A 27,443-nucleotide genomic window follows, 5' to 3' on the forward strand; every position below is an offset into this window, starting at 1 on the left:
TAAACTACTTGCTAAAGAAATCCAAGTAATCTTGATAAACTGGCTTCTTTGCGATGAACAGAGCTTTGTGTTCTGAACATTAAAAACTGACAGAAAGATCTTAATATTTTACCTCCTGAGCAAGCTTCAGCACCTCTGTCCTGATTTTTAATGCCATATTTCTATTATTCTTCTGAACAAAAATGTTGCCTCCTCTTGTCTTCGAATGGCTGACCTATTTCTGCTTTAAAATGAACATTGTCAGTTTTTACTCTTCAAACAGACTTTTGAAATGTGTTCTCTTTTGAGTACAAGGCCCTCCCTCCCCTTGTAGATCACAAATTCATGAAGCAGCCGGGGGAATGTTGGGATGAGCCCCTGTATAAATCATGGGGCAGAGAGAACCTGTAACACTGATGTGTTAAAACTGGTTATTTCTTCAGTCATGCAGATTTCAGTAAACAATAAAAGCACTATTTGAAAATTCTGTGTGTACTCTTTTTTCCATAATGTTAATTAAGACACTGAATCACTCACATCAGCAGAAGTTCTGCAACAGGCTGGAAATTTTACATAAGAATTTCTCAAAAAAATAATTTCATGGGTTTCAACTGGTGGGGGGGAGAAATGATTATTTCATGTATCATGGGTGATATGTTACATTGAAATAGAAAGGAAAGAGTAAAAAAACATATATACTTTATTCCTGCAAGAAGCACTTAGTAGGCTTACTTTTTAAAAGAAATTATATATCAAGCTGCAAGATGTTGACTTTTAAGAAAACTGGCAACTGGCACTTCCTCATGTTTATCTATTTTTTTTTAATTTGAAGGAAACACTCCTCCTTTAACTTAATATTAAAATAATTAAGTTAAAAAATAATTTTTGAACCTCAACCATGTGGGAAACAAAAAAATTCCAAGTGTCAAAAAAAGAGAAGATGTCATTATCTGTTTAATATTAATAAAAATTGGCACAATGCACATTTATGATATGTCAGGCAGTTCTAAGACATGTATCAAATCACCTAATCCTCGGAAAGAGGAACCCTTTTGCACTGCTGGTGGAAATGCAAACTGGTGCAGCCCCTCTGGAAAACAGTATGGAGGTTCCTCAAAAAATTAAAAAAAGAACTACCCTATGACCCAGCAATTGCACTACTAAGTATTTATCCGAAGGATACAGGAGTGCTGTTTTGAAGGGGAACATGAACCCCAATGTTGATAGCAGTGCTATGGACAATCACCAAACTATGGAGAGCACCCAAATGTCCATCGAAGGATGAATGGATAAAGAAGATGTGTGTCATATATCTATATCTATATCTATATATAGATATAGATATATATGAGTATTAGTTGGTGATCAAAAAAATGAAATCTTGCCATTTGCAACAACGTGGATGGAACTAGAATATATAATGCTAAGTGAAATTAGTCAGGGAAAGACAAATATATAAGTTCACTCACATGTGGAATTTAATATACAAAATGGATGAGCATAATGGAAGGGAAGCAAAAATAATATAAAAACAGGGAGCGGGACAAACCATCAGAGACTCTTAAATAAAGAAAAACTGAGGGTTGCTGGAAGGTTTTTAGCAGGGGGATAGGATAATTAGACAAGAGGTATTAAGAAGGACCCTTGTTGGGATGAGCACTGGGTGTTATATGTAAGGGATGAATCACTGGATTCTACTCCTGAAATCATTATTGCACTACATGCTAACTAACTTGGATGTAAATTTAAAACAATTAATGAAAAAAAAAAAAAAAAGAGGCGCAGGCTGCTTCCTGTAGGCTCCTCACCAGGCAGCAGCATGCAGTGGTATCTCCTCCAGATCTAGGCTGGGGGACTGAGGTAGGCTCCCCTCCCCGCCTCAGGTAAGGCCTGTAAATCCAGCCTGGAACTGGAGGGACAGAAGGAGGAAATTAGGCTGGGAGTAGAAGTGAGGGAAGGAAATGCATGGTTTTCAGATCCTGTGTCCCCTCTTGTGAGAAAAGGCAGCCTCTGGGAAGGAGGTGCTGTTCTGTTTTGGGTGACAGATGAAGGCCTTGGGGTTGGGGTGCCTGACTGGTCAACCCAAGAAAGGAATCGGGGGGAAAGGAAAAAGGAGGAGGAATGATCAGTTTGCTGTAGAAGTTCACTCCTGCTCCATCGTTCTTTCTTCTGTCCTTGAGGAAACTTCTAGAAAGACATTGTATGTTTTCTGTGGATCAAAAATGTCTTTTTCACAGATTCCAGAGAGTCTACCATTATAGACTGAATTTACATTAGATCTGTTCCCTTCTATATTAAAAATCATAGACAAATATTTCTAAGGGGGAGGCACAGATATTTAGAAACTATAGTATAATTTAATTTCTATGTTGTTTTTTTTAACCATTTGAGGATGGAGCTGTACCCAAAGTGGTTGGGGGTGGTCAGTGCTGAGGAGGGCGAAACAAGTTTCTTTCCAGTCTTCCTTAACTTTGGGTTTTGTGGCTTTCCTGAAGGTTCTTCTAGGTACCCCAAACAGCAGTCAAACAAACAGAAATATTTTATTTCAAGGACTAATGTGCCCAGCGCAGAACTGGCTACTGGAAGATTAAAAAAAAAAAAAAAATTGCCTAATCCTCACAACACATATCAAGTACTATAGTTATCCTCATTTATTTATGAAGAAACTGAAGCTCAGAGAGGCTAAGCAACTTATCCAAGTTTTCACAGCTATGGCAGGAAAAACATGGTTAATTACTATAAGAGTTTTCAGAAAAGAAAGTGTTAAAGAAGCTTAAGGAAAAAGGGTTCAGATGGGACATTTAAAGACTGATGTAATTTGGAGGGAAGTGAGAGAGAAATGAGAAGGTGCTGGAAAGATATGTACAAAACAGAGGAGGTGGTAAAGAGCTGTAAAGCCACTGAAGGCATGTGCAACTTTGCGGGTCCCCTCAGAGTCAACAAGTGCAACATTTAGGAAAGTGATTTTGCCTGAAAAGTTGGGTCTGTAAGAATTCCGCCGTATACGTTTTTCAAAGAGCAGTGCCAGTTAAAACGAAGGTAAATCCAAATCCTTTCAGTTAAGGAGTTAAAACAATTCCGTGCAGCCGTGTGGGATCCCAGAAAGATCAGAAGATGGATTTGTGTTGACTCCTCTGGAACCTCTAGATTCACTCTAGACGTGAGGAGCAGACAGGCAGGAATCTCCACTCACCTCTTGGCTCTTCAAGGCCTTAACAGGATGAGAGAAAAGTACTCACCCGTCTGCACAAAAGTTGTTCGGCCAAGACCATGCTGACTCCCTCATTTGCCTGTGGAAATAGTGACGGGGCACGAAGAGGTGTGTTTTGCTCTTGCATCTGAAATTTGTACCATATCGCTCGTCTTCAGAACGCTGAACAGATGTAACCTTGCAGAGACTTTTACGTGAACTTTGCTGTCGCTGGTTTTCAGAAATCTTTTGGGGTGTCAGAGCCTGGGCAGCAATCAACAAATGCTCTATAGTAAATTATTTCCTCACCGTTCTGAGAAAGATAGTCCTTTCCCCTTCAAGCATTCAGAAATTCCCTTGTCTTCCTACCTCCCATGCTCCCTGGGAGACTGGAGAGGATGAGGGACCAGTCTGAAAAGCATTGTGATGTGACTGTTGGTCTAGACAGGGTCACAATGTGCCCCTCTGGGGACTGTGGCAACTGTGGGTGACTTGAGGGCTGGTATTACAACTCCTGATCATGAAAGATTTAAGTTTGTCCCAGCAAAGAACTGACAACATCACTTCAAAATATTGTTGCTTTTACCTCCTTCTCTGGGTACAAACCTAAAGAGAAACACTCGACATCTATTGTGGATTTGTTTTAGATTATTAGAAGATTTTTCAAATGCATCTTATGTTAGGAGTTCAAGACAAATCAAAACCCTACACAGAAGATCTTATGGTGGCTTAACTGCAACATCTCCCTTCTCAAAAGGGGCTACGTAGTATCTCCCTTCTCTGTCAACGTGGGCTGATGATGGACGTAATTCACCCTTAATGGTCCTGAGATATATTCTTCATAGAAAAATGATGAAGAGCATTATATGTAGGACGATAACAATCTAGAGATAAAAATCCAAAGAAGTAAGAAAAGTGATGTTGATTTCTTTTAAGCATTCTAGAAAAAAATCACATTTTCTAGCAGTGTTTAAAAAAAAAATCTGCTATTATAAAGCAGAAAGGGAGCATAGGTTTTAGAGTCAGATTCCCTGAATTCTGTTCTTGGCTCTTAGGCAAGTGACATTACCTATCTGTGGCTCAGCCTCCCCATCTGTGAAATGGGGACATTGAGAGTACCTATTTCATAGTGTTGTCACATGGATTAGTGAAATAATACATGTGATATTCTTAAACCATGCCTGGCATGGAGTGCTCAACAAAGCTTAATTTACTACCCTATTTGGGGCTTTCAAATCGCTGTAGCAAGTTATCAGATTACCACATAGGATTTCCAGATTGGGTTCCCCAAGTCCCTAAAAACACTTTCAATCAGAAATTATGTGTTTCAAAGCAGTTTATCTTGCTTTGTTACAGAAGCATTGTTACAGAAAGCATAATTTTGAGTCGTGGTTTAGCCAGTGAAATCAACAGTTCATGTGACATGACATCAGGTCAGACTGTTGTCAGAAGCATTTTAGAAGCTGAAGAATATTGGGGACGTTCAAGAAATCTGGATGTTTTCAATCTCCTAAATAAGGCCACAGTGGCTTTCATGTTGTGGTTAAAACGGTCCTCCCCTTGGTCACATGAAGAAATTTATCTTATCTGAACTCAAGCCTCTTTCGACATTGCTTTTGGGAGCAATCAGTGCGATTAACTCAGAAGTTTCCCCGTCTCCACCTCACCCCCATATACATGTCCATTGTTTACTATAAGATATTTCCTTTTCATAGAGGATTAAATTTTAAATTTCTTTTAAAAAACAGGATAGACTGCAAAATATTTTCGGGGCGCCTGGGTGGCGCAGTCGGTTAAGCGTCCGACTTCAGCCAGGTCACGATCTCACCGTCCATGAGTTCGAGCCCCGCGTCAGGCTCTGGGCTGATGGCTCAGAGCCTGGAGCCTGTTTCCGTTTCTGTGTCTCCCTCTCTCTCTGCCCCTCTCCCGTTCATGCTCTGACTCTCTGTCCCAAAAATAAATAAACGTTGAAAAAAAAAATTAAAAAAAAATATTTTCTAATCGTTTTAATGAAATGTTCTCATGCTGGACAGAATTCATAGTGCCTTTCTTTGAAATTCCATAATCACAGTGCATCACTTCTAATAGCCCTCTGCTGAATGTTCCTCAGAAACAAGGATGGATAACTGTAAATGCTACAACAGGCTTAGAGAAGCATTCAGAGGAGAGAATAGTCACAAGACCAGGGATGATTCAGGGAGGGACAACACCTAAGGATATAAAGTTATTCTGCCAATGTCCAATTCACAGGGAGGAAAAAGCCAGTTATTGTCAGAATTGTGAAGGATCTGAGATTTGATCCCGTGTAAGCTCAAAGAAATTAGCCTGCCATGGTTTCTTGGAGGGCGGTAGAAGACAGGAAACCCCCGGATCAGATAAAAGTTTATTACTCAGCAAAAGCAGCAGCCAGAGTATTCACATTTTTGTGTCAGTTCCTGGAGTTCCTAACATAGTAATGACAGGTTGTGTTATAGGAGAGGAACCATGAGCTTAGGGAATGTGAACGTTTTCTAATGAGAGTAAGCATGCCTGCCTCTTGCTCTGAAGAGAAAGTGTCTTTATTATACTGGACAATAGGTATGCTTGCCTTTTGCTCCAGGGTGACATTTCCTCTATCTTCAAAGGCTGTTCACTCTACAAGTACCCTTGAATTTGAGTCTGAAAGAAAAAGCAGTCAGTGCCTTGCTTATAAGATGTGCGGAATTACTAGAGACCCATGGAGAATTGTCTTCCAACAGTTCTTAATAAATAAACTATTTTATGCCAGCACTTTGAGTACTCAGCATGTATGTTTGACTTACACCAGTTTCATGTTTCTGAAAGGCTGCCAAAGAACCCAGAAGCTAATAGGAATATGTAAAGGTAGAGCGTCTGACTCAATTTTGGCTCAGGTCATGATCCCAGGGTCGTGGGATTGAACCCCACACAGAGATCCAAGTTGAGCGTCAAGCCAGCTTAAGATTCTCTCTCTCTCTCTGTCCTCATCTTCCTCCTTTGCCCCTCTCCCCTGATCACACTCTCTCAAAGAAAGAAAGAAAGAAAGAAAGAAAGAGAGAAAGAAAGGCAAGGAAATATTCCTCAGTGTAAAGGAATAAGGCTACACTATTACCAGTGAGAATGGGTGCTCTTTGTTCTATTAAAGATGACAGATACTCTATTCCAGCTGATGTTTGCAAGGGAAATAGCTACCGAAAATGTCTACCAAGAGGGTTTATCTTGGTAGGCATTAAGTGAATTAATAGGGCTGATGATTTCCTGCTCTTTCCAAAGAAAAAAGGCCATTTGAAGGCTCTGCAGTCTTTAACTCTAAAATAGCAATTCAAATATTCTGTTATGAGAGATTACAGTCTTCCTGGAATGTTGGTAGTTGTGACAAAGGAAAACAGTTCCATTGTCAAATAAAGTTAGAGAAATGCTAGGCTCAGCAAAGTTAAACAAGTCTTTTTAACTTGCGACTTCTCAGATTTCTAAACATGTTAACATGTGTTGTGAATCTCCAAAAGAGATATAGTATTCTCCAAGGGATTTGATCATAGACCCCTATTTCTCAGGATACTCCAAGGGGAGAGTTCCAAGGAAAGCTGCTTGCAAATGCCTCCGTGGAGGAATGACCCTAGCTCACTGGCCATGGATGCTGAAAGACAAAGGTGCTTTGGGAAGATGTTCCCTGATGGGTCAGACATGCTCTAGGCAGATTCCCTATGGATAGCAGCAATGGGTACCTTCCTGCTTCTTTTATTAGGTGTTGGCGATTATATTCATCACTGACTAAAATCTAGGGAGGATAAATATGTATCATTTTGAGATCAATGTGAAAAGTTTTAGCACTAAGTCCTAAGAAATCATCTATTCCAATCCCTTCTTGCAGATGAGACAGACGATGCAAAGAAATTAAGAGACTTGTCCCAAATCACAAAGTTAGTCAGTGGCAGAACCACACCTGGAATCCAGGTGTCATTAATCCCAGTTTATGCTCTTTTCACTAATAGCAATAAAATTGACCATTAATGACTGCTATCATTGATACTGAGAAGGATACCAGGCTTTCTTGGTGTTTTGTTTTGTTTTGTTAAACAACAAATAAACAACATGAGTAAAATCAGAGAATTAATAAATGAATTCAAGAAAATGCATCATGCATCAATATGGGTGGTGGCTTTAAGAAGAGATCATCTGGGCGTGGTTATAGTATTTTCTGAGTAAACAAAGCATCTTCCATGACAGTTTTCCAAGGAGAGTCATGTTCATGTCAGTAACAAGAGAATCTTCAATTTCACCTCCCTGGTAGGGTTTCTTGAGCCATCAGATATCCATGCCTCAGAGAGACAGCAGCTTCAGCTTCATAGTCAAAGGGAAGAAGCAATTCCTTAGGCTTGAAATTAAGGGCTTTGTCAAGGCTGATGTCACCGAAATTGGAAACAAATCAATGTTTAAACTGTGATCTGAAACGTTTTATGGTACATTCCATATGCATAATAAGATACAATGCTAACAAACTGGAAATTTTGAGTCCTGGGAAAATTGAGTTACCTTCCTTAGGAGGTATATCTTAATGTTTTGTTTTGTTTTAATAAATTTAATAAATAAATAAATAATAATAAATAAATAAATAAAGCCCCTTAAGAATGTTTCATTATCTTTAGAATAATTCACTTCATAGCTACAGCTAGTCATTTCCAGATTTAATTAATGAGTTAACACATATAAAGTTCTTAGAGCAGTGGCTGTACATGCTTAATAGTGACAGGAAAATATTACTTAGTAATATTATTGTAACAGTGATATTTAGGTACAAAAAATAAAAGCCACTCTTGAGAAGGTCAAACTCATTTTTTGCTTTAAGCTATATATGTAGCATGTGAAAGTTATTTATCATTAGCCCATATGAACAATAATTATTATTTTTTAATTTTTTGACATTTATTTATTTCTGAGAGACAGAGAGAGACAGAGCATGAGTAGGGGAGGGGCAGAGAGAGAGGGAGACACAGAATCCAAAGCAGGCTCCAGGCTCTGAGCTGTCAGCACAGAGCCCAACGCAGGACTCTAACTCACGAACCATAAGACCATGACCTGAGCCAAAGTCGGACACTCAACCAACTGAGCTACCCGGGCAACCCGAACAATAATTCTAAGAATGAGTTTCTCTGGTATATTTCATATTGTGTAAACTCAGAGCTACAGACACTTTATGATCTTTCATTAAGAAGTTTGCTTTCAGTCATAAAATGCTTTTCAATTAAAGAGGAAGCTATAAAATCGCCTCATGAAGACACATTTGGGATGTGAGCATGTTATTGGGAAAAGCACAAACTAATGCAATTGCAAAAACTTCTGAAAAAGGACCTTACTGAATATACTTGATGGATTCAACTTAAAAATAAATATTCATTTTCCGTATGACTGAGTAGTGCTTAAGCAAGAGAACTCTGAAATTAGACTTGCCTGGGTCTAAATCCTAATTCTTCCACTCAATGGTCATATGACCTTTGATTAGTTACTTGTTTAAATGTGCCTCAGTTGTCTTCTCTTCACAGGAGAAAATAATACTGCCTGGATAGCAAGGGTAAAAAAAATCAGACAATGAATAGAAAGCTAGTACTTAGCACACCATATGTACCTAGTAAGTGCTTATTTATTATTACCATTTCCAAAGTATATCACAGATTAGTGGGGCTAACCGCTTCAACCTTATGCGTCTGTGTGTGTTGGGGAGGGCTGCAGGGGGGGTAAATAAACAAGACTGATTTTATAAAAATTCTGCCCAAAGTTGTGTAGTATCCTATTTTTAGGTCCTCAGCACCACCACACTCTCCTCTGGCACAATTTCAACTGCCATTTTAGGGTTAAGACCACATTTGACCACATTACCTCTTGGGCAACTTCCTGCTCACACGACATTTTCTAGGGGAGGTTTTATTCTCCTGTCTTAGCATTTTTAATGGCATAGAGACAAGGATTTCAAAACTGTTGCTAAAGGTGATTTTATCTGGCAGCTATTAATTCAGAAAGTGCTAATGGTTGCAACAGTGTTAAGAGCTGAAACTTAAAACAAAGTATTCTGTTAGCTCAGGACCTTCCCACAAAAGCTCAGAAAGGATCTGGGGAGCAGATGTGTATAGGGTGGGTAGAGACTGCTGGGTAAAACGCTGCTGGTGGTTTTGGTTTAGAATTTAGATTTTACTTTCACTATTACTAGGCAGAATCAACTAACATCAAATATAAAATAAAGCAAGCATAGCAGGTTGGTTTTCAAGAACAAACCCAGCATTGAAAAATCAAGGTTTAAGCAGACACATATGTATAATACATAATTTCAATATAAACTCTATGTGCTAAAGGATTCACATTAAAAAAAAATTTTTTTTTTAATTTTTTTTTCAAAGTTTTTATTTATTTTTGGGACAGAGAGAGACAGAGCATGAACGGGGGAGGGGCAGAGAAAGAGGGAGACACAGAATGGGAAACAGGCTCCAGGCCCCGAGCCATCAGCCCAGAGCCCGACGCAGGGCTCAACTCCCGGACCGTGAGATCGTGACCTGGCTGAAGTCGGACGCTTAACCGACTGCGCCACCCAGGCGCCCCTAAAAAAAATTTTTTTAATGTGTATTTATTTTTGAGAGAGAGAAACAGAGTGTGGGGGGGGGAGGGGCAGAGAGAGAGGGAGACAACAGAAACCGAAGCAGGCTCCAGGCTCTGAGCTGTCAGCACAGAGCCCAGCGTGGGCCTTGAACTCACGGACCGTGAGATCATAACCTGAGCCAAAGTCAGACGCTTATCCGAATGAGCCACCCAGGAGTCCCAAGGATTCACATTTTAGAAGCTGAAGTTTTGGGTTTTTTTTAAATAAAAAAAAATTTTAATGTTTATTTTTGAGAGAGAGCACAAGGTGGGGAAGGGCAGAGAGAGAGAGAAGGAGACACAGAATCCGAAGCAGGCTCCAGACCCTGAGCTCTCAGCACAGAGCCAGATGCAGGGCTCGAACCCACAAACTGCGAGATCATGACCTGAGCCAAAGTCGGATGCCTTACCCACTGAGCCACCCAGGCACCCCTAGAGCCTGAAGTTTAATACAAATCACTGTATACTGAAAGTCAGAACCAGTACAAAAAATGGAAACTTTAGAAAACACATTCAACATTTAATGGGAAGCTCTGTGCCAGGTGTTGACATAGGGATGAATAAAGACAAGGTGGTGAAACAAAGCTGTAAAGAGATAAACGGCAGCACACCATGGTAAGTGAGTGCTGTGCGAGCTCAGGGAAGGGAGCATTACCCTTGCCCGGAGCCTGCAGAGGTTTCACAGAGAAAATGACTTTTGAAATAAGCTTTCAAGGAATGCGATAGCCCAGCCTGCATTTTCTGGTAGCTAACAACAAAACGATATAAACCACTTCCATACAACCCACTAGAGAGGTTGCAGATATTCTGTCACTAGAACCTTAAGAGAAGTAGGTATTGCTGTTCTAATAGATGGATGGAGAAACTGGGTTCAAAGATTAAGAAGCTCAGGATCAGAGATGGTAAAGAGTAGACCCAGGACGTGAAGCCAGGTCTGTATCATTCTAACTCCCTTACCATGGTTCTGCACTGCCCAGAAAGATCTACTTCAGCTCCCTATTGCCAACCAGTACAGGATCAAGTTGTAACTATCTGGAGTCCAAGTGTGGGAACTCACCCTGAAAGCCCATTGAGAATGTCAAATTTTGGTCTATAAAGAATCGGGTAAATGAAAGGTCAAGGTGGTGGCTCTGTATATATGGTTCACCCGGGCCGCAGTGCCCTCTCTTTTCTCTGAGATTCAATCACATTTAGTTCAAAATGGTTTATTTGGATTCGTGTGCTGCCAGATTCCCTCTCTCAAGCTCTGTCAACACCTTGAAGTCAGGGAATGAGCCTTATACAGTAGTCTCCCCTTAAGGGAGGTTTTGCTTTCTATGGTTTCAGATACCCATACTGTGGTCCAGAAGGATATGACCCTCCTGACAATTTGTCAGAAGTTAATAGCAGCCTAACATTACGTCCATGATGCCTACATCACTCACCTCACTTCATCTCATCACGCAGGTATTTTATTACCTCACATCATCACAAGACAAAGAAGGGGGAGTTCAATACAATGTGATATTTTGAGAGAGAGAGAGACCATATTTATATAACTTTATTACAGTATATTGTTGTAAGTGTTCTATTTTATTAATTTTTGTTGATTTCTTACTGTGCCTAATTTATAAATAAAACTTTATTATAGGTATGTATGTTTAGGAAAAAAACATACTATATAGAGGGTTTGGTACTATCTGCAGTTTCAGCCACCCACTGGGTGTATGGGAGCATATTCCCCACAGATCATGGGGTCTACTGTACTTCTTTGAGACCCTCAAGGTCCAGCACTCACAGGAGTTGGCTGATTATGGATTCACCTGGTGTTTTTCCTAGGGCTTGGTGAGTGTGGATGTTGATTTGAGTTAGGCTGACTGAGGCAAGTGACCAGACTTAGAGTTTGTGTTCTAAAATAAGAAAAGGTGACCTAAGCAGGATAACATAGCGGTTTGCAGACTAGTGCCTCTCAGACTTCAGAGTGCATGTGAATCACATCACTGCATGTTGACCTACCCAATGCACCCTATTAAAAAGCAGGTAGCAGACAAAAGTATTGTAGTTAAGCATCCGGGGGAGGCAGGAGACTCAACTTGCAGGGTTCATGCCCCATTTCCAAATCTTGTTGCTCTTCCTCATCCTTCTGATTTCAGGTCTGTGAAGAGTACAGTAAGCACATATTTATTGTAAGCTACCATTGATAGCAGCTACCGTTTATTGCGTATTTATAAAGTGCTTGGCACTGTTCTTGCTGCTTTAAGCATGTTATCTAATTCACACAGCACCCATACCCATATTGCCGATGATGGAAAAATATAAAATTAGCAGTAACTCCCACAGGAAGAGTAGGGATTTATTCCTGGTGCACCCCAGTCCAAAGTCTAGGGTGGAGTAGTTAGTTCCTTGCCACTGGGTAATGAGGGAGCGTTTCGGGGATGCCTAAGCTTGAGGTCAGGGTGACAATGGTACAGGAGGACAGAGATGCTCAGAAAGCACTTGCAGAATGAAGCCCTGGATGGGAGGTTTGTGCCCTTAGAGTACTCGCCTCATTGAGTATTTAAATCCAGGTAAGCTATTTAAGAGGCGGAACTACCTCAGATAGTATCTGGTAGCGTGCAAGGTGCTCACAATTTTAGCAAATTGCCACAGTCAACTCTCCCTTTTCCAGAGGGACTTTTCAGGAATTTTTACACCTGCTATCTAGGAGAAAGGCCCCACCCTTTCTCCTAGACTTTTGTGTTGATTTAGGTGAATTAAGGCTGTTGTTAGAGTCATCTAAAGCCTACAAGGGTTTAAGGTTGACTTCCACAACAGTACAAGAGTTGGAAAAAGTGTGATAGTTCTCCAAGCAAGTAGGGGGAAAATAGTTAAAAGCTAAGAGAACCGCTTCTGGACAAATTTTCTTTTCATTTTGACTTGGAAATAGAAATGGGGTAAAAGGAAATACCTGCCCTCTTAAGGCTTCCTGTGTAAGAACAAATCAACTACTGAAAGACAATTAGAAACATCAGCCTTTTCCTGACTGCCAGGACAGAGCAATGGGTTAATTTTAGGTACTCTTAGAATAACTGATATTACTAAGGCATCCCTGGAGACTTTATGTAACTTAGTAATCTTGTCTGTACATTTTTCACTGGGCAGAAGATTTTCCATACAGATAGTTGTCAGCTTCTAAGAAGACAGAGTTTGGCTTTCAATCCTGAAATTGGGTGGGAGGAGAACGAGAAGAAAAACATACTTCAGATCAATCAGTAAGGGAGAACCCCTCCCCCATACTCTTTAAACAACAGGTGGTTTTGACGAGTACCGTCAACTCTTCTATACACAGCTCACAATTGTAGGCGGAGCGCTCAATTTCAGCGTCCCTAGAACCTACTGCTGAGAGACAGGGGAGCCCAGCTGTCAGTGTCCAGGAACATGGGGGTTCCTGCTGGAGAGGAGCCGGGTGTCCTGGGGCTCGTGGGCTTCATGGTGCACGGATACGGGCTTTAACCTTTCTCCTCCGTCTCCCTCAGTGCGCCCCTTCCCATTCTTGTGTTCTTATGGGGTCCTTCTGTTGTCACGAGGGGCGGGAGACGAGGAGGAGGGATTATCTCTACCCAGACCCCAGTCTAGCAGGGGAGTTGCCAGAAGGGCTATTTTTAGTGGTAGCTGCTCCCCTCTAACACCCAGGGGAGGAGCTGCGGCAGTGGAGTGGCCACAGAGCGCAGAAGAGCCTCGGTTTCCCGCGCCCAGTTAGCGATGGGGGAGGTATTAGACGCAGCCCGCTCCCCGGGCAGAGGCCGCCAGGTGGCCGCCTCGGAGGCCGGAGCGGCCCCGCGGGAGAGCGCGGGAGGGTTCGTTTCCCACTTGGAGAAGAAAGCCTCCGGCGGCCGGCGGCAGCCTCGCCGACCAGTCCCGGCGCGGGGTGGTCTCCGCAGGGGAGGAAGTTCCCGGGCACGGCGGCCTGCGTCACAGCGGGGCTGGGACCGCGGGGCGGGCGGCGGCGGCGACCCCGGGGCCGGGCGCTGGGCGGCGCTGGCTGCCGCTGGCCCGGCTGCGCGCGGGGCGGCGCTGGAGGCGGCTCCGTCCGCCGCCGGGGAGGCGGAGGGGAGGAGGGCTGCGGGGCTGGGGCGGTAGCTGCGTCCCGGCTCTGAGCCCGCGAACAGGACGAGGAGGAAGACGCCGCCGTGGCCGCGGCCGCAGTGCTCCGGGCGCCACTCGCCCCGAGCAGCGGCCCCGCCGACGACCCCGCTGCCGCTGGCCGCCGCTGAGTCCGACCGGGAGACCGCTCGCCGCTCCCCAGCGCCCTCCCCGCCGGCACCCTCGCGCCCAGAGGTAAGGGCGGGGACCGCGGAGGGATGGAGAGGGGCGGCCCGCCGAGGACCGCGGGGCTCGGTCCGCTAGGTGCGCGGGAGCCACCGCTCGCCCCGCCTCGCTCGCGTCCCTGACTGCTCCCGCTCTCGGGCGCGCAGAATATGTGGTCGCCTGCCCACTGTGTGGTCCTTGGAGCCACCCGCTGCCAGGGCTCGGGGACCCGCCAGCCCCTACCCCACCCATCCCACGCCAGCCCCAGCGGCGGGGCCGGGGACCCCAGCCTGGCGCCGAGCACAGAGCGGCCGCCGCAGGTCCTGCGGACTTGGTGGGGGGGTGGGGGCACCGGGGGTGGAGGACGAGGAGGAAAGGCGGCCACCACCGGGGCGGTCGTCCTTCTTCCCTACCTGAAAACCTCCGGAGACCCCACAGCCTGGCCCTTCTGGTCTGCTCTCCCCAAGCCCCTGAAGTTAGCACTTTCAGGGAGAGAGCAGTCTGATGGTGTCCAACGCGAACGAGAGCGCGGCGCCTGCCCCTTTGCGGGACCGGAGGGGAGAGAGGGTTTAGCCGGATCCGGAGGGCCAGGTGTCTAGGCCGGCGGTTGAGACCCAAGCCAGGGTCGCCGGTCCTTCCCCTCCCAGCAGCGAGGTGGTTAGGGATGGAGTTAGCAACACCGGAACCTTAGGATGTGCTCTATAGACTCCAATTCCTTTCTTTGCTGCTCAGACAGTTCTTTCCTCCCCCACCTTACGCCTGCCGGTGTGCATCAGATTATAGTTCCTTCAAAAGCTCACACCTTACCTAGCTCTGAATAACCACAGACACCCAGCCCACGTCCCAGGACGGATATTTCAAAGTGTGAAGACCAAACTTCACTTGGTTTCAGATTCTTTTTAAGCATTTGAAACTCTCGGCAAACCAGTTAGGAAAACACCTGCAAGTCCCCATCCTCCTTAAAGTAAAAAAAAAAAAAAAAAAAAGAATCTTTGTGGGAGTGCAAATGCTGGACAAGGGGAGGCTTGAGTGACCTTATTTGTCGCAGCTCTATGGAGGAGGAATTAGTCACATACCTCTTATAATGTAAGAAATGGAGCCTCAACCAATGGGCACATTTCCAGACAGGTATGGAGTGGTGTCCTAAGGCATCCATGAGGCTACTTCATGGACAAGTCAGGAAAATGGCATCTAGATGGGACAGGAGGCAAAGTGATGGTAACCCTCTTGTTTGGCACAACACTGCAAAATCACCCTTATGTGTGTATACATTTTTTTCTTCATTTTTAAATTATTTTTCTAAACCCAAAATGTAAGTTGAACTTCCCCAAATTTGCTCAGATCGATAAACCATGTGCTGGATGTGTGGACACAGATGTATACAACTCGAATCTAGTATTTGCATTTCTCCTGACTTGCTCAAATAGTGAAGACCAAGAGTGTAACCCCGATTTACTTTGGAGTGATTCATTTAAATCCTGTCTTGAGGTCAGTTTGTTTTTGAGGGGTGGGACCAGCTTTGCAAGAATGGATATTTTTTGATGGTTCACATGATGGATTGACCACAGATCAGTCCTACCGATTTAACAATGGTATCAGAGATAGCAAGCACGTTTAATGATTTCTTAGTAACAAAATTATCAAAGTCTTTGTTAACAGTACTATTCTCTTATTTCCCAGATTGACTAAGTACTTTGTTTCATGGCATGTTTTGGAAGGGAATGCTTTGGGGGGTGGGGGGGATTGATTAGAGAGCGTAAGGGAAAAGACTGAATGATTTTCCACTTATGTGAAGTTTCTCTTTTTAAAACAATATGAAGTTAGCAAGTTTTAAAAATTCCTGAGGTGCCCAATTTTTACCAAGTTGTTTTTATGATTTTCCAATAGTCTGTAGCATTTTTAAGTTAGTCACCAATAACATTATAATATAGCCCAAGTTTAGAAGCAAATAGGGTGGAAAGTTATACATATTTTTCCACACATTGTGTTAATGATTTAATATGGTACATTGCTATAGTGTAGCTGCTCTAGGTACCTAACATACACTATACTCAGATTCTTACAACAAATGTTTAGGGAGATGGTGACTGTCTACATTTTACAGAAGAGAGTTTGTGACTTGCCCAAGACCAGAGAGCTAACTTAATGCCTGAATGAGACCAACTCTCCTTAGCCTTAATGATGTACTTTTCTATTATCCAAAGTGGCCTTTCTTATTTCTACATAAATTTACTGTTAATTTGCCGTAATGACTATATGAGGAAACTGAGATTGAAGAAGTAAAATCACCTGTCCATGGTTTTCCATGTAACTAGTATAGAGTAGACTTCAAATTTGGAATCCAGGGCCTTCTGTTTCTCAAACCTGTGTTCTTGCCGTTGATCTCTATTGCATGACTGATTAAGAACTTAAGGAAACATTTTACTCTTTTTCATCAGCTGTTCTCATCCACTTGACAATGATGTTCTCAGGCTGCAATACACTCTCAAGTTTTTATATTCCATCCCTGAAGTGCAGGCTGTATCTCCAGCCCTAGATCACTATATGAAATGCACCCATAACCAATGAGGGTGACATTACTATGGACGTATCCTTGAATCCACTTAATTTTTCTTAAAATATAAATCAGTCTAGATTGGCATGGGGGAAAGAGCATGGCCTCAAGATGGGAAAAGCTGGCCAAAAATTTGGCTCTGCTATCAAGGAGGAGTGTAAATGAATTCATGCCGTGGAACTTTTCTGAGCCCCAGTTTCTTTATGTATAATGAGGTTAATAAAACCTGCTTGGTTGGATTATTTTGTGGACTAAGTGTAACAATCCATATAAAGGACAGCTCCTGTCACCTGGTAGGTGTTCAGTAAGTGGTAAGGATTAACACCCCTGTATCCTAGCACTGATTGAAATTTCTGCTGTATTTAACTCCGTGTATATTTTACATGCACCTAGTGATTAGTCATTGCTATCAGTGATTCATTCTTCAACTATACAAACATCTAATCAAGTGTTTAGCATCTTTAACTTTTGAATCACATCCTTTTTTTGTAGTCCTGACTTAAAAACATTTGCTCACCTAATGCAGTTTTTTCTTTGCTCCATTCTGCATATTTTTTTTTAGAACTTCACTAGCCATATTTCAGTGAGTTGGAATTTGTAATTTTTGGCAAACACACTTTCCTGTTTTCTGCCTCTCCTGATTTCTCAGCCTTGCTTATCACTCAAGGCACCATGACAATCCCAGTATCTTCCTACCACATACCTCACCCTTGACCAGATCTCTACTAGCTGTATCTTCTTCGAGGCCCAGCCTAAATGCTGCCTCCTTCCTGAGCCCATATACCTCCCATTGCAAATCCTTTCTCAGTTGAGGGCATCTGGGTGATTCAGTCGGTTAAGCGTCCGACTCTTGATTTCAGCTCAGGTCATGATCTCACGGGAGAGTGGGGCTCTGAAGTCATTCTTGGCTTTCTCGTGTTCTGTTCCTTGCTCCAGTTCCCTGGGGATCATAGACTGGGCTTCTGGTGTTCGGTCTCAGAAGCCACGAGCATTAGGGGAGCTTGGCTTCTTTGTATATTGACTTCTTTCAGCATCTGGAGCTCATCGGCTCTGTACGCTCCCTTCCCTTCAAACGACTCATCCTCATCACCTGTAGCTTTTGCTTTGACTATAGTGTTCTTTTTCCTTTCCTTCACCCTCAAACCTCCAGTAATATATTTATTTTTCAGCATCTTTTCTCTTGATTTTTGGAGCTGCACTGAAGCCTCTCCCTCAGGGCAGAGACCATATCTGCCTTGTGCATGTCTGTATCCACAGCACCTGCACAGTGCCTGAGACATAGCTGCTCAAGATATAGTCACGGGATAAGTATATGGTATATGTGACAGGAACGTTTCTAACCTACTAGCTGGGGATGTATCTTTTCCCCTTTCTATTGCTTTAAATTCTGATTATGAAATTTGATAGTGTAACTAGAAGTTATCCTTCTTAGGGTCATGAAATATGTATATGGAAATACTTCTATGTGTGATTGGAAATTAGGAGCAAAATATGAAGTCAGGACTCCAAAATAAATCCTGGACAAATGTCACTAAATAAGCTAAATATATGAAAGGTCATGAGTCCTATGAGTTCATTCTGTGTATTTGAAGACCTTGTCGCATCAATACAAATTAAGTAGTCTTTCTTAAATATTGTTGAGGCTTAGACAATTGAAGCCACTTTAAATATGTTTTTTTTTGAAATGGGAAAAATATAATCCAACTTCTGGAAAAAAATATTATAGAGGATTAATCTAATAACACCTTGATTTTTTTCAAAATAACTGTGAGAATAGCTTCATTAGGAAAACACCATCAGGCTAATTTGTATTATTTCCCTTGACCTTAGGTCCAGGATAATGTTATTATCAGCAAAGTTAGGAAATACTGTCCAGCATACACAACTTTGTAGTTAATGCAAAGCTATGTGGATCTGTGAAATCAGAGAGTGGTTAAAGTTGAGGAGCTAGCCGGAGGTATGTCTAGGCTTTGGATCTGAGTTGAGGGCTTAGGCATTTTATCTACGAATCTGGATGGCATAACAGAAAACATGTATCTGATATTTCTTTAAATGGCTTCATGGTGAATAGAGTAGCTTGGTGTTGAAGCAAGGATTAGAAATAAGCTTGGCAAAATTAAAATAAAATAAAAGGAAACAGTCAAAAATAAGCAATAAAATTTACTTAAGGAAAGCATATGATTATATCTTGAAGAACAATAAACAAGCCTACCATACGAATATGCCAGAGTTTTGTTTGGGTATGTTCATTTCTGTATCACCAGTATTTAGAATAGTGTATTTGTTAACGTTTTATTTTAGTCTGACATATAAGAAAAAAGGTTTCTGGTATGTCAGCTTGAAAATTCATTCTTGGGGCGCCTGGGTGGCGCAGTCGGTTAAGCGTCCGACTTCAGCCAGGTCTCGATCTCGCGGTCCGTGAGTTCGAGCCCCGCGTCAGGCTCTGGGCTGATGGCTCAGAGCCTGGAACCTGTTTCCGATTCTGTGTCTCCCTCTCTCTCTGCCCCTCCCCCGTTCATGCTCTGTCTCTCTCTGTCCCAAAAATAAATAAACGTTGAAAAAAAAATTTTTTTTTAAAAAGAAAATTCATTCTTACTAAGGCCATTTTATAAAAGTAATGGATGGTCAGACACAATTGTGAGACCAAATACAAAATGTGCATTAAAGGTTACTAGACTCTTGACTTACAATCAGCAATTAACTGGGTCACTGGGTAGCTGGTTTCCAAGCATAAGTCTTATCCCCACTCCACATTATACAGGAGGCTAGCAAATGTAATAATGATGAAAAAATTAAAGACATAAAAGATTAGAAAGGATGTAGCAAAAATATCTCTCCCTATAACTTTGTGATTAGAAATTAGGATTCCAGAGGCACCTGGGTGGCTCAGTCGGTTGTGTCTGACTCTTGACTTCAGCTCAGGTCATGATCTCATGGTTCATGAGTTCAAGCCCAGCATCAGGCTCCGCATGACAGTGCAGAGCCTGCTTGGGATTCTCTCTGTCTCCCTCTCCCCCACCCCTGCTCATGGTCTCTTTCTCTCAAAAAAAAAAGAAAGAAAGAAAGAAAGAAGAGAAGATTCCATAATCTAAGGAATCTACAAAGCAGCAACTAACAATAAGTGCCCCACTAATCTCTAACTGAATTGCAGGTATTCAAAATTTACCAAAAAAGCTTAGAAGTAAATATGTTGTCAGTCACTATTTCAGTCGGCCCTTGTATGTAAACATGTAGATGATTTTACTTGTCCTGAGAGTGTACCTAACATTATAGTCACATTAATAACATTTTACCTATCAGGACGCCTGGGTGGTTTAGTCGGTTGAGCTTCCGACTCTTGATTTGTGCTCAGGTCATGATCCTAGAGTTCTGGGATCAAGTCCTGTGTTGAGCTTCATGCTCAGCGTGGAGCCTGCTTGAGATTCCTTCTCTCTCCCTCTCCCTGACTCATGCTCTCTCTGTCTCTAAAATAATTTTTTTTTAAATAACATCTTACCTATTGACTTTTTTTTCTGCTTGATAGCTTTCCCCATAATGTGATTGCAATACACAGAGCAGCCTACTGTTGACCTAATTAAGGAATTAGGGAGCAAATCAATTAAAGCTAATGATTGCTAGCATCTCTATTACTTATGAATGCCATAATCTGGCTTGTAGGAGAGGGAGCAAACCTTTGATGCCACCTGGATACTGTCTAGTGTGTATCAAATATGTCCTGAGTATAAAAAATCTTTATTGCTTCAAATTTGGAACATAATCTTAAAAGAACAATTATAAAATGTCATATAAGAATACAGATGCTCAGTGACAAGAGAAGCCATATTGTTGGTAGTCGTATTTACTAACAACTAAATCGGAAAGTTATACAACATGTCAGAATTTTAATATCTCTCGAGGCCAGGAATCTCTTATTACTCTGCTTGTTTGCTTTCAGTTATTTATAATTTAGGAATACCAAAAAGCAGTACAAAAGCAAAAAAGCTAATTGCCCCTTTTGAAATAATAGATGGGGCTGGGTGAAGAAAAAAATAACTTGCTATCCGGGTAGGATATATAAGCAAATGATTTTACAGCCTCATACTGAGAAAAGGTCATCTCAAAAATAATTTTTCTTTTGGGGCACCTGGGTGGCTCAGTCAGTTAAGCATTCAACTCTTGATTTCAGCTCAAGTCATGATCTCATGATTGAGCATGGAGCTTGCTTGCAATTCTTTCTCTCTCACTCTGTCTTCCCTCCCCCCATACATAAATAAACTTTAAATAATAATAATAATTATTTTTCTTTCTCAGTTATCAGTTATCTATTAAGCTCTTTCAAAAAATAATTGTATCTCAGTATATGTTATTTATCATATAAATCGCATAAGCTAAGCACTGGGGATGACAGTATTTAAAATGGGAAACTTTACTTTTTGAGATAAAATTAACTTTATAAAGCGTGTTATAAAATAGTGTTTATAATCATTATTTGAATGTTATGAAGAATAAATTATGTTTGTATATATGATATGTAAATTTAAATTATCACATGATAGTACTTTGTCAAAGATTATTCATTATCTAATTGTTTTTAATGTTTGTTTATTTTGAGAGAGAGCACATGTATGCACATGTGTGTGCACAGGGAAGGGGCAGAGAGAGACAATCCCAGGTAGGCTTCATGCTCGATCTCATGCAGCTCAGAGCCTGCAGCCTGCTTCAGATTCTGTGTCTCCCTCTCTATGCCCCTCCCCTACTCGCACTCTGCCTCTCTCGCTCAAAAATAAATAAACATTAAAAAAATTTAAAAAAGTATATATATATATATATATATATATATATATATATATATCTCAAAGAAATACAACATCCATTGTTTCACATTATTGTAGCATTGCCTAAAATTTACAACCATCATTAGAGAAATAGTTATAATGGTTGTATGAATGCTTATACCATTGAATGGTTATAATTCAATTTTGAACATATCTACAAGCACTTAAACTTTTAGTGTAGATAATGATCTGATCTGTGAGATAAATACAAGGAATTCAGTAACTTCCAATTAAATATACATCTTATCAGAGAACGTATCAATCATACATAAGCTAAAATACATTTTAACAACTTTATTGAGATATGTTGTATACTATAATACTTGCTTAAAGTATACAATTCAGTGGTTTTTTAGTACAGTTACAGAATTCTTCAGTATAATCTAATTGTACAACATTTTCATCACTCCAAAAAGAAACCTGTACCCATTGGCTATCACTCCCCACTGTACCCTCCCACTTCTCTTCCTCCTGAGCTGTCAAAAGACACCAATCTGTTTTCTATATCTATAGATTTGCCTATTGTGCACACATTTCATGTAAATGGTATCCTACAATATGTGATCTTTTGTGAGTGTCTTCTTTCATTTAGCATACATTTGAGGTTTATCCATGTTGTAATATCTATCAGTAGTCCTTGCCTTTGTACTGCCAAACAATATTGTATAGATATGCCATATTTTCTTTATGCATTTATCAGTTGCTAGACATTTAGGTTCTGAGAAATACTCCTATGAATGTTGGTATACAAGTTTCTGTGTGGACATAGGTTTTCATTTCTCTGTTGGATAGATGCATGTAGAAATAGAATTGGTGGGTTGTATGCAACTGTGTGTTTAAAATTTTGATGTAAATGAGTTTGATGTAAATGAGTATAATTTTTGCATCATATCCCAAATTAGAATAAAATCAGGGCTGAGGCATTTAACTGGCTCTTTAATGAAAATTAACAAGATAGTTTAATTTGTCTAAGTATTCATCATCAGAAGTATCCGCTGAATTTTGAATTTTAATATAATTCAGCCACAGTTTGCAAAGTACTAGTAAAGTGCAACTAAAATCTCTTTAAATTTTGGAATAACAGTTCTGGTTAAGAAATATGAAAAGGCCTGCTGAAGACTGACTACATAATTATTTGTATATTTTCTGGTTCCTTATCCTTAGTGACCGGGACACCACCCATTAACGCCAAACTTCCCTTTTGTGCATTTTTTTCCTCTTTTTATTGTAGGGTGGAGGGGGATATTTTTCATATTCCCTTAGTCTAGAAGTATGTAAGTGTTTATTAGCTTCTGCCTAAAAAATGTGAACTCCATTCATTTGAAAGTCTACAGTCTTGTTAGTTTCTCTCTGGAAAGAGGGAAAGTCACCTGTGAAAGTAAAATACCTCTCATTGGTTAACATTTTTTCCAGGCACTGCTCTTTTGCAGGGGATGGTGATGGAGAGACTACCTTGGTTAATTGGACCCGTTTCAGTCTATTTAGTACTATTCTTTTAATTCACTGTCCGACCAAGACCTGGCAGAAATTTCCCCTAACCTTTTCTCTTCACACCCTTGTGAAATCACCCAGACAGATTTCCCTTTTCCCTTCCTTTCAAAGTGAATCTATTTGTTTAAACAGGTATTCTCCTAACACACAAAAGACGAACTCCTGCAACCACTGAACCTTCATTCTTAGAGATGTTCTGAGCAAGTGGGAAGCTAACGCTTCATAGGGGCCCAAAGGACTCACTCACCATAAAAGCAGAACACTATAAATAACCACTTCCAGATACAGGCAAATGAACAGAAAACCCCTGAATAAATTCCTACATGCAATTTTAACTTTTAGACAAATGTAAATATATGCACAAACCCACTGCAACCAAGACACAAAATAACTTAAGGCTTCTGTGAATGTTGTCAAAGGATAATTTTCAAAAAGTTGAACATGACTCTTAATATAGAATGAACATGTCGAGGAATTATTCAGGTTCTTAATAAAGAAGCCAGCTGGTTCAAAGAGCGTTCAAGGAACTATCTGAAAAAAGAATGTTAGAATAACATTTCTCAGTTAGATACAAAAATTAGGTAGAGTCCTTCAGGGCTATTAAAACACACACACACACACACACACACACACACACACACACCAGTGTTTGTTTGTTTGTTTCCTACTGGACAAAAATCTACAAGTCTGGAATTGAATCAGCAGTAATTAGCAAGTCAAAGAAAGCTATATTCCCTAAATAACCTTTGGGTGAGCCAGTTAAACAGTTCTTTAATATTACCTTGAAAGAGTGTACTGCCTTCCCTTTGTCTCATTTCTAAGTTTTGGATACTTTGTTTCTTAACAATGCATACGTTTGCTCATCCTCAACTTTCTTTCTAAGGGCTTTGATTGTTCTTAGTAAAATAACAGACATTCAGCCATGGAGTGTGTCAAATACAAAACACTGGCCATAGAAATCCTCAAACTTCAAACATGGAACAGAAACTTTGGGTTCTACCCTTGACTTCTCTTCTAGGGAATCCTTTGTGTCAGTATACCTCTCTAACCTCATTCTGGGGAGGAGTTCTATTTTAACTTCACCCCCAAGTGCAGCCAATTCTTAGGGCCCAAACTGCTCTCCAGGCTCTCAACTTGGATGACAAGTTATCTAAGTCTCGTAGGGTGAGATTCCTTTCCGATGGCCTTTAGACTTTCACATTGAAGTGCTTAAATTGCAGCAAAAACTCCAAGGCTCAGGAAGAGAAACATACAGGATCTCATTGGCAAACATGCCTTGAGGGTCCTTGATCCAGAGGCTGCCCACAGCTCTGCTTCTTTTGAGTCTCCATTGAAACTTCAAGACCCATTCCACTAGGAATTGGCAAACTGTGACCCATGTAGTTTGAGGTCTGCAACCTGTTTTTATCTGGCTCACTTGCTGAAATTAGTTTCTACATTTTGGAAGGTTGTTTAAAATTTTTTAAAAAGAATATGCAACACAGATTATATGTGACCTGAAAAGCCTAAATACTTATTGTCTCTCCCTTTATAGAACAAGATTACTTATCTCTTCATTTACTAAAAACAAAAACAAAACAAAACAAAACAACCCCCCCCCCCCCCCCCCCGACTTCATTGTTAGTATGTAACAAACTTCTTGAAAGGGAAAAGCTCCCTAGTAGGCTAATTGAAAGATTTGCTCTTGGTAGGGACATTTTATGGGAGAAAAGAATGGTTAGAAAAGCATTAGATTCAACATCAGAAGAAAATAATATTGGTTAAAGGCTACTAAACGTGGTTGACAGCCGGTCAGCTGTGTGGGTGGTAACTGATTTCCGAGAACAAATCTTAATGTCATTAAAGTTCATGAGACTCAACTACTTAAGCATTGTATCGAGAGCACATTTCTTTCTGGGAGGAGGTTGCAAGTTATATCAGACAAACAGATTAGGAACAATTTTTCTTTTACAAGGCAATGTATTGTATATTTTAAAAGCATACCCAGGATGCAGTAAAAGAAAAGCAGACTCTAGGAACCTCTGACGCCACACTAGCTCTTACGGTTTAATTTAGGACTACACAAATAAGCAGGAAGATGAAAAATTTGGAAGGAAGTCAGAAGACCATCACAAAGAGGATTAAATTAAAACATTGAAAAACTGAATCTATGTGGAAAAAATGAAAAGAATTGGGATGTTTCAGCTCAGATTAAGAGGATGAGGAGAAATGTTACAATTCCAAGGGTATAAAGGGGTCTCCAACTGAGTGTGAGGAGTGATTATACATCTCTTCTCAAAAGAGGTAAAAATTTAATCTGCGGAATGAGGATGACATCAAGACATCAGCCTTTACACGAATTTTCATAGAGGTTGGGTCTTTAAGATACTTTAAAAATAGAGTAGCATTGGGGCTCTCTGTCATGGGTTGAATATGGTCTTGCCTGAAGGTTTAGCCAGATAATCCCTCGAGATCATGTATTTTTCATTTAAGACTATATTGGGTGCAAACCACCAGACCTGCTATCCTTTGAGGAGATTAAAAACCAGCCATTGTCCCTGAAGACTTACTCTGTGGCAGAGGGGGTAAGGCAAACAAATACGTGCATGGCAAAGGTAAGGGACAGTACTACCACAGGGGGACAAGGAAATATTTGCATGTATTGAATTATCCAGAAAGGGAAACAATTAAAAATATGGCTCGGAAGGCGAAGACCTGGACTCGGGGACGGAGCCATCCACATCTGCGGAAAGAGCAATCTAGGCAGAGTGAACAGCAGGTACAAAGGTGTATCCTTGGCATGATGGAGGAACAGCAAGAAGGCCAAAGTGAGAGGAGGGCACTGAGCAAGGGGGAGAGTAGTAGTTGTTAAACGAGGATGTTGTAGGCTCATGGAGTATCTTGTCCACTTCTTCTAAAAAAAAAAATTTTTTTTTATTTTTAAGTTATCTCTACACCCAGTGTGGGGCTTGAACTCACAACCCAGAGATCAAGAGTCACATGCTCCACCGACTGAGCCAGCGAAGAACCCTCCCCTTTTTAAAATATTTATTTATTTTTGGGAGAATGCAAGAAGGGGAGGGAAAGGGCGAGGGGGACAGAGGATCCAAAGTGGGCTTTGCGCAAACAGCAGCCAGCCCGATGTGGGGCTCAAACTCAGGAACCGTGTGATCCCAACCTGAGCCAAAGTCAGGACACTCAACCCACTGAGCCACCTAGATGCCCCAGCAGCCGCCCCCCCCCCCTTTTTAAAGATTTTATTTTTGTCCACTTCTACTCGGGTGAAATGAGGAGCCATTAGAGGATTGCAAGGAAATGAGGGTCAAAATCTGACTTGACTTTTAAAAGGATCACTCTGGTGGCAGTGTAGAGAAGCCCTTAGCTAATTTTTTGGCCTCAGGGCCTTTCACTCTTAAAAAATTATTTGGGAATGCAAGCTGGTGCAGCCACTCTGGAAAACAGTATGGGGGTTCCTCAAAAAAACTAAAAATAGAACTACCCTATGACCCAGCAATTGCACTACTAGGTATTTATCCAAGGGATACAGGTGTACTCTTTTGAAGGGACACATGCACCCCCATGTTTATAGCAGCACTATCAACAATAGCCAAAGTATGGAAAGAGCCCAAATGTCCATTGATGGATGAATGGATAAAGAAGATGTGGTATATATATACAATGGAGTATTACTCCGCAATCAAAAAGAATGAAATCTTGCCATTTGCAACTACGTGGATGGAACTAGAGGGTATTAAGCTAAGTGAAATTAGTCAGAGAAAGACAAATATCATATGACTTCACTCATATGAGGACTCTAAGAGACAAAACAGATGGACATAAGGGAAGGGAAACTAATATAAAAACAGGGAGGGGGACAAAACAGAAGAGACTCATAAATATGGAGAACAAACTGAGGGTTACTGGAGGGGGTGTGGGAGGGAGGATGGGCTAAATGGGTAAGGGGCACTAAGGAATCTACTCCTGAAATCATTGTTGCACTATATGCTGACTAATTTGTATGTAAATTTTAAAAAATAAAATTAAAAAAATAAAATGAAGTTATGAAGTAAATCATGGAGACCCTGATAGGAATCCAGGACTCCAAGCTCATAGGCCAGGGTTCTGTCCTCTTCATCAGTAGCTACCAAACATATGAAGGGTATGGATTGTTAAACGCACAGATTTCTCTTAACTCTAGAGAACAAACTGATGGTTACCAGAGGGGAAGTGGATGGGGGGATGGGTGAAATAGGTGATGGGGATTAAAGAGTACACTTTTCATGATGAGCACTGAATAATGTATAGAATTGTTGAATTGCTATATTGTACACCTTAAATTAATATAACACTGTATGTTAACTATATTGGAATTTAAAAGCTTATTTAAAAAGTGGAAAAAAATTTTTACAATTATTGAAATTTTTATATAGTTAAAAAATTATATAAAGACAGAGCTTTGTGTGGTTTATATCTGTAGATATTTACCATATTAGGAATTTAAAACTAAGTTTTTATTTTAAAATAACATTAATAAAGCCACTACATGTTA

General features: G+C 41.0%; 1 protein-coding gene across 1 annotated transcript in view; it reads left to right on the plus strand.

The window, feature by feature from the left end:
* Positions 1-13,808: 13,808 nt before the first annotated feature.
* The window catches only part of LRRC8C (leucine rich repeat containing 8 VRAC subunit C), an 82,331-nt gene continuing 68,696 nt past the window's right edge, over positions 13,809-27,443 (plus strand). Inside the window, exon 1 of the mRNA XM_043575529.1 lies at positions 13,809-14,086. The gene's annotated coding sequence lies outside the window, so the exon portion shown is untranslated. The remainder of the gene's footprint in view (positions 14,087-27,443) is intronic.

This window comes from Prionailurus bengalensis, chromosome C1 (assembly GCF_016509475.1).
Source record: "Prionailurus bengalensis isolate Pbe53 chromosome C1, Fcat_Pben_1.1_paternal_pri, whole genome shotgun sequence".
NCBI classification, from domain to species: domain Eukaryota; kingdom Metazoa; phylum Chordata; class Mammalia; order Carnivora; family Felidae; genus Prionailurus; species Prionailurus bengalensis.